At 39.8% G+C, this 9,488-nt stretch overlaps 1 long non-coding RNA gene across 1 annotated transcript in view; it reads left to right on the top strand.

Annotated features, from left to right (window-relative positions):
• Window positions 1–8,163: 8,163 nt before the first annotated feature.
• Window positions 8,164–9,488, top strand: part of LOC109312209 — a 3,862-nt gene continuing 2,537 nt past the window's right edge. Inside the window, exon 1 of the long non-coding RNA XR_002101741.1 lies at window positions 8,164–8,479. This is a non-coding gene — a long non-coding RNA (uncharacterized LOC109312209). The remainder of the gene's footprint in view (window positions 8,480–9,488) is intronic.

The following is a 9,488-nucleotide window of genomic DNA, read 5'->3' as shown; positions in this document are numbered from 1 at the left end:
ATTGGCCCTCTTCCAGTCCTCTGGCACCACACCAGAGCACCACGAGTGCTCATAAAGCCATGCCAGGGGTCCTGCAATGACCTCAGCCAATTCCCTCAGTATCCTAGGGTGGAGATCGTCTGGACCAGCTGACTTGAATACATCCCATCCCTCCAGAAGTTCCCTAACTAGTTCCTCACTAACCCTTGGCCTAGGTGTGCCTCCCCTGGGGCCTGAGGGGGGCCCAGTGGGTGTGTGACTGTTTCAGTCCCTGCTTAGGAAAATGGAGGCAAAGAAATTGTTAAATGTTGGCTTTTAACATTGTGTGATGTCCAAATTTCCTAATGTGTCCTGCAGGGGCCCCACATTACTGGGACCTTCTTTTTACCCCCTATTTATTTAAAGAAGGACTTCTTATTGTCCTTAATCTGGGAAGCTAGTCCCAGTTCCATCTCTGCCTTGGCCTTCTTGACTGCCCCCCTACATCCCCGAGCAACTGCAGCATAGTCATCCCTGGTGATGGCTCCTCGTTTCCATTGGATGTACACCTCCCTTTTAACTAGGAGACATTCCCAGATGCTTTTGGTGAGCCATGGGGGCTTGTGTGCCCTCCTGCTCCCTTTGATCCGCTTTGGGATTACCTCCTTTTGGGCTTGGAGGATCATCTCCTTAAGGAGCAACCACTCTCCTTGGACACCTGGCTCCCCTCCCCTCTGGGACCTCAGTGCTTCCGACTGTTCTCCTTAGCCCCTTGAAGTTTGCCCTCCTGAAATCTAGGGCTGCTGCCTTGCTGCAGGCCTTTGCCACCTTGCGCTGGATGGTGAATCCCATTTGCCTTTCTTATAGCTACAGTGTAATAGAGGTTTAGAGCCATCTGGTGATCAGTAATAATCAAAGATCTTCTTCTCGTTTCCAATAATGAGTTCCCAGTTCACAGCAGAAATCATTGTTATTATTCCAGAAGTACATAACCTTGCACTTTTTGCACTATGAAATGTCCTCCCATTTCTGTTGTATCAGGCCTCAAGGTCGTCCATTCGTTTCTGTCTGATATTCCAGTCCTTCTTTGTACTGATGAAGTTGCTCTTTGCCAATGCTAAGTGCCAGGGATTTCGGCTCCTTGAGCTGTAGGACTGAAATGCTGTTCAGACATGTGGCTCTAGGTCTGTTTTAATAAGGAATGTTGGCCAGAAAAAGGAAAGAAAGATAAAAGGTTGGAATGTATAAGTTTCAAGCACTCCAATTGACAAGCCAGTACTGTATTTACTGAAATATAAGATGAGGTTTTTCCTATTAATAAGCCTGAGGGGAAAAGCTACTTGTTTCATATTTATACACAGGGTAATCTCATTAAATACACTATCATTCAATTGCCATCAAAAACAGCATGTACTCAGTAATGGAAACAAACTAGTATGTTTATTAAATGCAGCCAACACTAAGCATTACTCTGAAACACGTGGTCTATATTGGACTGGAATCTTCTACAAGAATAAACTAGTACAGCCCATCTAAATAAAATACATGGTAGTGCACATTACACTCAGTCCACCTCAGTGCCAACTCTTTTTCAAGGCATGGTGAGCCACTACATTGAAATACATTTCAACTTCCTCTTCTCTCTCACAACTGAGCTATGCCTTTCTTTCCCATTTCCAGTAATTCCTGTTTTTTCACCAGCCTTAACTATCTACAAACATCACTAAATGGGCCCCCAAACAGTTCACTCAGAATCTCTCTGTTGCCCCCTCTCTTAGCCTGTTGCAGAGGATTAGTGTGGCCCTGCCTTCCATGAGGTGAAGCCAGACCCTGCACCTCATCTGTATATACATTTTTGGTGGATCATAGGACTCAAAACATGAACACCAAAATCCAGTAATGAATGGAGAGGGCTAATTAGTACATGGAACCTATGTGGCAGGTATCTGGAATACACACACATACTATGCAGTTCTGAGCTATGGGAGTTCCCAGGGCTTGAAACACTGTTGACTCTGCTGGGGCCCAGCCCAATGAACCTTTTGACATTGGACTAATATTATGCATAGTTTGTATTATATATAAGCAACTACTAAAGTGCTGTTTTAAAGTGTGTTTATGGAGTTCTTATGCTAAAACTTACAGCAATTTTAAAAAAAGTAAAATGCTTAAATTTTAGATGAACTAAGTCTATGGGTACCCACAGTAATTTCCCTGTATGCAAATTACTGTAGACATGTTTATTTCAAAGTCAGTGAGCACATCTATACATGCATATTAATGTGAAGCAGTACACTCCAATGCAGCACATTGAGCCAAGTCAGAGCAGCCCCAGCTCTCAGGGGATCTGGGTGGGGGGTGAGCCTGACAGCCTGGGGCTCTTCCAACTCAGCTCAATGTGCTGTGGAGGGGCTGGCTGGGGCACATGGGTGTTCCAGTGCAAGGCTAGCCACTAAGCAGCCCCCACAATGTAGCACCCTCATGCCCAAGACAGCTGGGTCAGCATCTACATGTGCATTACTGCACATGAAAAAAAACTCTGCAGCAGGATACTACTTGTATTTACAAGTACTAACCTTCTGTGGAGTTAGTTAGTTTACTCCAGCCTAATAGAGGTGAATGTGTAGATGTGAAACATTTACTATGCAGCTAATTAGTCTACTGCACATCTTACTGAGATGCACAGAGTATTTTCAAATTTGCCCCTCACTTCCATGTGCCCAGAGAGAGCAAGGTCTGACATTGAGGGGGAGGGGGAAGGGCTGCAGGGGTAAGAAATTGGTGAGACAGAGGCAAGGGCACTATCTGAACTGCCCCTTCCCCCCCAGTTTATTTTCCCTGCTGTAGCAGTGGGAGGGGGACAAATTCAAAGTAAACCCCCAATAATTAGGTTGTATTCCTGGAAAATTATAGGAAATTTATATATTTTCCATATATAAAATCTAATTATTAGGTGTTGTCTTATAGTTGTCTTATATTCAAGTAAATATGGTATTTAGGAGACCTTTCAAAGAGCGACCAAAGGGAACCTTAGCTAAACTACATTGAACCACCTCTGAAATCTAGTATAAAGGAACAAGAGAGATAAAGTTGGAATAAACGTCTACAAGATGCACTCTGTAGAACTGGTTCCCCTCATTTCTGTGTCTACTATTCTACAGAAAGAAAAGCATGGTTGTTTTATTATGGGAACATACTGTCATACATAGGGAATGACCTATAGTGTTTTGGTTAATCCATCAGAGATCCACAGGCCACAGAAGTCAGCAGCACATAAGAAGATGACTTAAGATGATGAGAGACATCATCTTAAATCTTGTGTGTGGTCTAGGGACTGCAGCCAGTTAATACCCTCATATATCATCAGATGTTGGCTGAAACCCAATACTGAGTTTCCATTGAGATAAATGGGAAACTACAAGTACTAGTTCATATTCTGTTTTAATTCCTTCATCATATCATCTGGCCTTGTCTCTTTAGGGGATAGTGCTAATGTCCCTGTCTTTCTAAAACCAAAAAAGACTCAGAAGTTGGAGTGTTCCTGTAACAAAAAAGAACAGAAAAAAAGGCATGGGAAGTGGGAGAAATGGATTGTTAGAAGCCAGAGCAAAGCAGTCAGTCTCCAAATCCTCTAAATTGTGCATTCCTACACCTACTACTGCCTGGTATTGCAGGGTAGGGACTTCTGGTGGCACAGGTCAGAGGCTAGGGGGTGGGACTCCTGGTCCCAAGATGGTGACCAGGGGGCAGGGTACCTGTCAAGAGGCAGGGCTACCTTTGCAGCTCTCAATAGCTTGCCAAAACTGAGTAAGTGGCCCCCCCAAATCTAAGGTAAAGAAAAAACAGGAAGATCATTCCACAGTTGGAAAGGACAGAAAATAAGAAAACCTCCCTCTTGTTTTCAAAGACAAAAATCCCAACTAATTGACACCTTCCAAGTCCACAAAAAAAATCCAGTTCAGCCCAGTTTCAAAAGTTTCTGTGAAACAAAAACATGCAAAAAAACCAGAGATAAATTTATTAGAATATTAAAACCAGCCATCTATAAATATTGGGCATAGATTGAAGAAAAATTTGAAAAACTCAGAATCTATGTTGTGTTGTTGCAGGTAGCTAGATAAATTTTGGAATATTTTTTATGTTTTAAGGTGCAAGTAAATAAAAGGTAGGGCTGTAGACCTGTTTCTGCTTCTTTATCAGTAGCCTACTCACAAGATTACCTGTAATCTGAGTTAACAGGTGGGACAAAATGTCCTATTGTTTGCATCCAGATATGCTTAGTATCCGATAGGAAATGCTAGCTATATAAAGCTATGATTGGGTAACTTGGGCAAATCAAACTCTGTTCTGAAATAGAAGTTCCCAGCAGCACCCTCCTCTGCTGCTTGAGGAGTCTCTTTCCAACACCATCCACCCTGTCTTTCCACCAAAAGTGGTTTCTGGTGAGGACATTTTTCTTTATGCCATTCTGTACAGCAGTAAATGGGATTCCTAATTTCTGTAGGTTGGGATTTTTCAAGGAACCAGTTTATGCAAACTATGTCTCACTGATTTTCAGGAGAAATTTACCTCCACAGTAAGTGCAAGTAATCTTGCCCTTCAATTAAAGTGGGACAGGCTGCCTTATGTTTATTGTAAGGTAAGAGCATGCCCAACAGTCAGTTACCACAAGTAGCTGATGCACTGTAAATTCACCTCCTTGCTCACTTTTTCAGTAACTTGTCTGTGTGCCCTCAGAGTCCTGTGAAAATCCCAGGTGTGTTTGATAGTGATGTTAAATAAATGCCTTATCCTGGTAAAGATCAAGGGAGTTCAGAACTAAGTCAATCACTGTCTCCTTCCTCTTCTCTCACCAGAGTATCAAACTACTGTTTAACTTTGCACCTGCAGATTTTACATGGGCTCCATTAGTATTCAAAAGAGAAAGTTACGTATGTTATTTCTCATAGTACATATTTAAATACCTTGCTACAAATGCAGTTTTATATTTGGAGCTTAAAAAAGAAAAAAAAAAGAAAAAGAAAAAGTGACTGTGCACTGGCCCTGAAACATCCCCGATATAATCCATTTGCCTTAAGCAAAATTGTACTAGGGACAAATTTGCCCCGATTGGTCTAAATTGTATAACTCTGTAAGAATGGTATATAGAATTATAGATTGAACTTTGTTCATGATTGCTTTTGTGTGTGGTTTTTACTTTATGAAAAACTATGCCATAAAACTGCATATGCTTCTTGTACCATACCGGTTCATCTAGAGTTGCATGAAATGCTCCTATAAATGGATGTTTCTGCTATTTTAAAAAAAAGTTTTTGCCCCACCAATTACTGGGAATTGTGATACTAGTATTAATTTGGTAAATGTGCATTGCTATTCTATATGTGATGTTTTTCACAATAGATTTTGGCATTAGAAACTGTCCCCAGAGCTCCCATAATGTGAACTGTTTTATGTATAGAACAGACTGATAACACTCTATAGCCCATACAGTGTTTCTGCACTTTAATTGTGAGATCATTAGCCAAGAAGACATTCTTATAGAAAAACTGCAGGACTCATAAATCCTGCTTTTCTTTCATCTCAGTTTTGGATCTGAATCTTACAAAACCAGCACAGGATGACTTGGATTTAAAAGCTCACCATTTTGGATGTCAGTATACAGGAGGATGGTCTTTGCTTTTCTCTTTCGACACCACAAATAAAGAGCATTTTCAAAATGGAATATAGAGAATTACACACACAATCCTGTTGCCAGTAATGAATTGTGTGCATTTACTGTAATTCTGTTAACTAAACTCTGAAAATCCCATTCTGCATCATGTACCTCCATATTTACCCCCATTAGACACCTTCATCAGCACACGAACATAATGTGCACACACTCTTATGCAGGTACAGTGAAACCAGTTCATTGGGATGTAATATTACACCAGCTGATATCAATGGAAATTTTGCTTTGCTTTGAATGACTGTAATTTTAGTCACTTGAAGAAAAATAATCCAATCTCTATTTACTTCCAAAAGAAGGCAATTCTTCTGTCAGATGATTTAGGAATAGAGCATGTGTTTTGGATAGGGATGATGGCTTCTTTTGTTTTTATAGCAGTCACCACATTGCACAGGGCCACAACAACTAATAATAATACTAGATAAGGATTTTTCTTAATTTTTTATAGGAGACATTCTAGTGCTAAATTCATTTGTACTTGCTCAATCACTCAGATTTACTGATGAATTCTGTTTCACTTATTTTTTCCAGTATGAAAATAGGAACTGAAACCCAGAGAAGTACCTAATACAAAGTCCATTGAAGTCAAAGGAAGTCTTTTACCTTTGACCAAAGACCCAAATGTTTTCCAGCAACATATACAAGGCAGAAAGAAGTTAAGGAATTAATCTGAGGTTAGGCAAAGAGTCACTGTAAAGATTGGTTAAAATGGCACCTAAGACACTGGACTCCTGCTATAGATGCTAAAGTCAATGCTGGATGTGTCTACAGGTGCAATTCATGTGCCTGGATGCCAGGGGATAGGGAGGGATGGTCCCCAGACCCAGGGGCAGCTGCAAGCCAAGCAGACCTTGGGGTTAGCCCCAAGCTCGGAAGTGGGGCAGGGAGGGAGAGAGGAGTTGATCCTGGCTCTGGTGCTCATGGCTAAGCCAAGCAGCCAGTGTGGGCCTCTGGTGCCTGGGCTGACTGAGAGTAATTTGCTCCAGGGTCAGCATCTATATATGCACTTAGGTGCATTAATTTAAAGAGCTGTTTTGTAGTACCTGTATCTGTTGAGAATAGCAAACTGTGCTTTAAATTAATCTACTGTGCTGTAATCGCTGCACATGTGTACATGGTAATGCAGTAAAACATACAGGTAGATGTGCCCACTGTGGAGCTTATTCTACTTTCAGGTTAATCCACCAGATGCCAATCGGTGCATATACACGAGACACTTATTGCACAGAAGACTGCTCATTAATGTGGTGGGCTAAACCCATGCTAATGCACTAATGCACTGTGGATTCAGTCTAATGCACATTAACTTCACTAAAAAAGCACTCATCTGCACTAATGTGCAGTAGTGCTGATTATGGTGCATTTAGTGCCTGTTGTTACAGGTACTAAACTTAATGTACCGTAATTATTGTGCATTAATGAATGTGTACAAGCACATCTCTTGGGTTGGCCTCAAGAAGCTAGAATCCCATTAAGCAAGATTCTGCTTTCAGTTTTTAAATCAAAAGCAATGCCAAAATTCTGAGGAAATGAAACTGTTGTAATATGATTGTGAAAGAAGATTCGGATTTATCCTCCTTATGTTTTATGAACTGATCCTCATTTAGTGTAAATCAATATATTTCACTGAAGTCAGTTTTCCTTCTTTATACAAGTTTTCATTAAGCATCTGCTGAAAAGTAAGTGAGTTGCGGTAATCTTGGTTGTCATTCTGGACTACCTAATGCAGAACACCTAGAAAAAGAGACATTTCATGTATTTTGATGTATGTAAATGATGATATTTCTCCACTTGGCTTTTGCTTACCTACTCAGCAAGTACCAATCGTGCAGTAGGGCACATGTGTAGACATACCCACTGAGTCATCCCTTGTTCCATGGGCTGAATAGGGACCAAAGTTACTACAGTCAGATGACATATACAATTTAGATACGATGTGATTGTGTTACAATTATTTATTAATAGAATTAAGCTATCCAATTAGGAGATGGGGCTCATGTCACATCCACGTGTTAAGGATTTAGAAGTAGAAAAGGGGACTATATATATGCTGAATACAGGAGAGGAGAATTCAGACAGAAAAGGAACAGCCTGCTTTCAAATATCTTGTGGAATTTGTGTGACCCTATTATTAGCACCTCCCTTTAAATTGAATCTTGGCTAAGTTAAACTCACTATATAGTAAGTTGCTATGTGGATATGAATTACATAAGTTATATAAAATTATTGAAATCAATTTATATTGTTACTTCACAGTGCTAAAATGTGCTATCATTACAACTAACACTGTCTACAAAACAGGTTTCAGTCTTTCGGTTGTTAAGCAGGTCAACTGTTGCTTTGCTTTCGAATGAGCTTTGGAGATGTCTAAAGAATGTTTTGATATTGCAGACATACCTGTCCCCAGGCATGATGGTTAAAGCTGTCTGCTAGCACCAAAGCTTTACAGATATATCACATGTGACAGCTTATGCAACGAACATGGGCTTTATATACTAGTAGAGCACTGGCATACAAGGGACTTATGGAAAGGACCTCAGCAGGTCAAGAAAAATTCTTTGCACTCATCTTTACATGAGCTCCTTTTAATATTTAATGAACACTTCTAATCTCAAAATGTTTTGACATATTTGGTCAAGACTTTTATTTGGTACAAGGTCATCTACAAAGAAGATCTGTGGAACATAGTAACATTATTTCTTTTCTAAAGTTTTAGGGGCTGAAATTACACAGACTGCTAAAATGGTGATTCACCTGTGGAGGATCACGCCTGGGTATATAAGATTATTGCAGGTATGAAACTTCCTTGTCTTTCCTATTTAATTAGAGCATTAGAATACAGCTCTCTGTCTTACTCAAAGGGATTCAAGCTCATAATATCTTGTGACCAACCCAAGAGAACATTGGCTTCTGGTGGGTTAACTTTCATAACAAATCATAGAAGTCTTAATTAAGCATATGCTGAAAAGTAAATGAGTTATGATAATTCTTGATAATTAGTATCATTCTGGAATACTTAATGCATAACATTTGGAAGGAGACACATTTTATTGTTTTGCTGTATTTAAAACAGTGAATATTTCTCCATCAGGCTTCAGTTTGCAATAACTTTTTTATTTGAGACAGTAAGAAAATGTTAACAATAATGAAAGTGGCAGTGTTCCAAAACAACTAAAACAGACCTACAATGAAGTGTTTCTGCCTAGTTTGGCAATTTGGATAAAGAAATATAGAACAATTATGACCTCAGGAACATCAAGTGAATGGAGAAGCTATTCTGCTGTAAAAAAAAAAAATCAATGAAAAGAAAATGCTTTAAATAAATGTAATAGGACTAAAACAGCAATCAGAAGTGTATTCTGGATTTACATTTCCTGGGCTTCCTTCTTAACTCATTCTATGCTTTGGCATTTATAACACATACATTCTTGCATTAGAGGCTTTCACAGGTCTTGGCAATACAACATGAATACCTAAAATTTTGAAGTATATTAGGTTATGGATAATTTAGTCAAGGGAAGGATATTGCTGACTTTTTAATATTGAATTTCCTTCCTGTTTGCCTGTAACTCTTGTGATCAACCTTCATAGTAATATTTGCTTTAAAATTTTGTAGTTTCATAGTTTCATAGTGTCTAGGGTTGGAAGGGACCTGAGCAGATCATCTAGTCCGACTCCCTGCCATGGCAGGAAAGAATACTGGGGTCAAATGACCCCGGCAAGATGTTCATCTAACCTCCTCTTAAACACCCCCAGGGTAGAAGCCTGCACCACTTCTCTTGGAAGCTGGTTCCAGACCCTA

This window comes from Crocodylus porosus, unplaced genomic scaffold, assembly GCF_001723895.1.
Source record: "Crocodylus porosus isolate Cpor-Errol unplaced genomic scaffold, CroPor_comp1, whole genome shotgun sequence".
Classification (NCBI taxonomy): domain Eukaryota; kingdom Metazoa; phylum Chordata; order Crocodylia; family Crocodylidae; genus Crocodylus; species Crocodylus porosus.
This window is presented reverse-complemented; position numbering and strand designations above follow the sequence as displayed.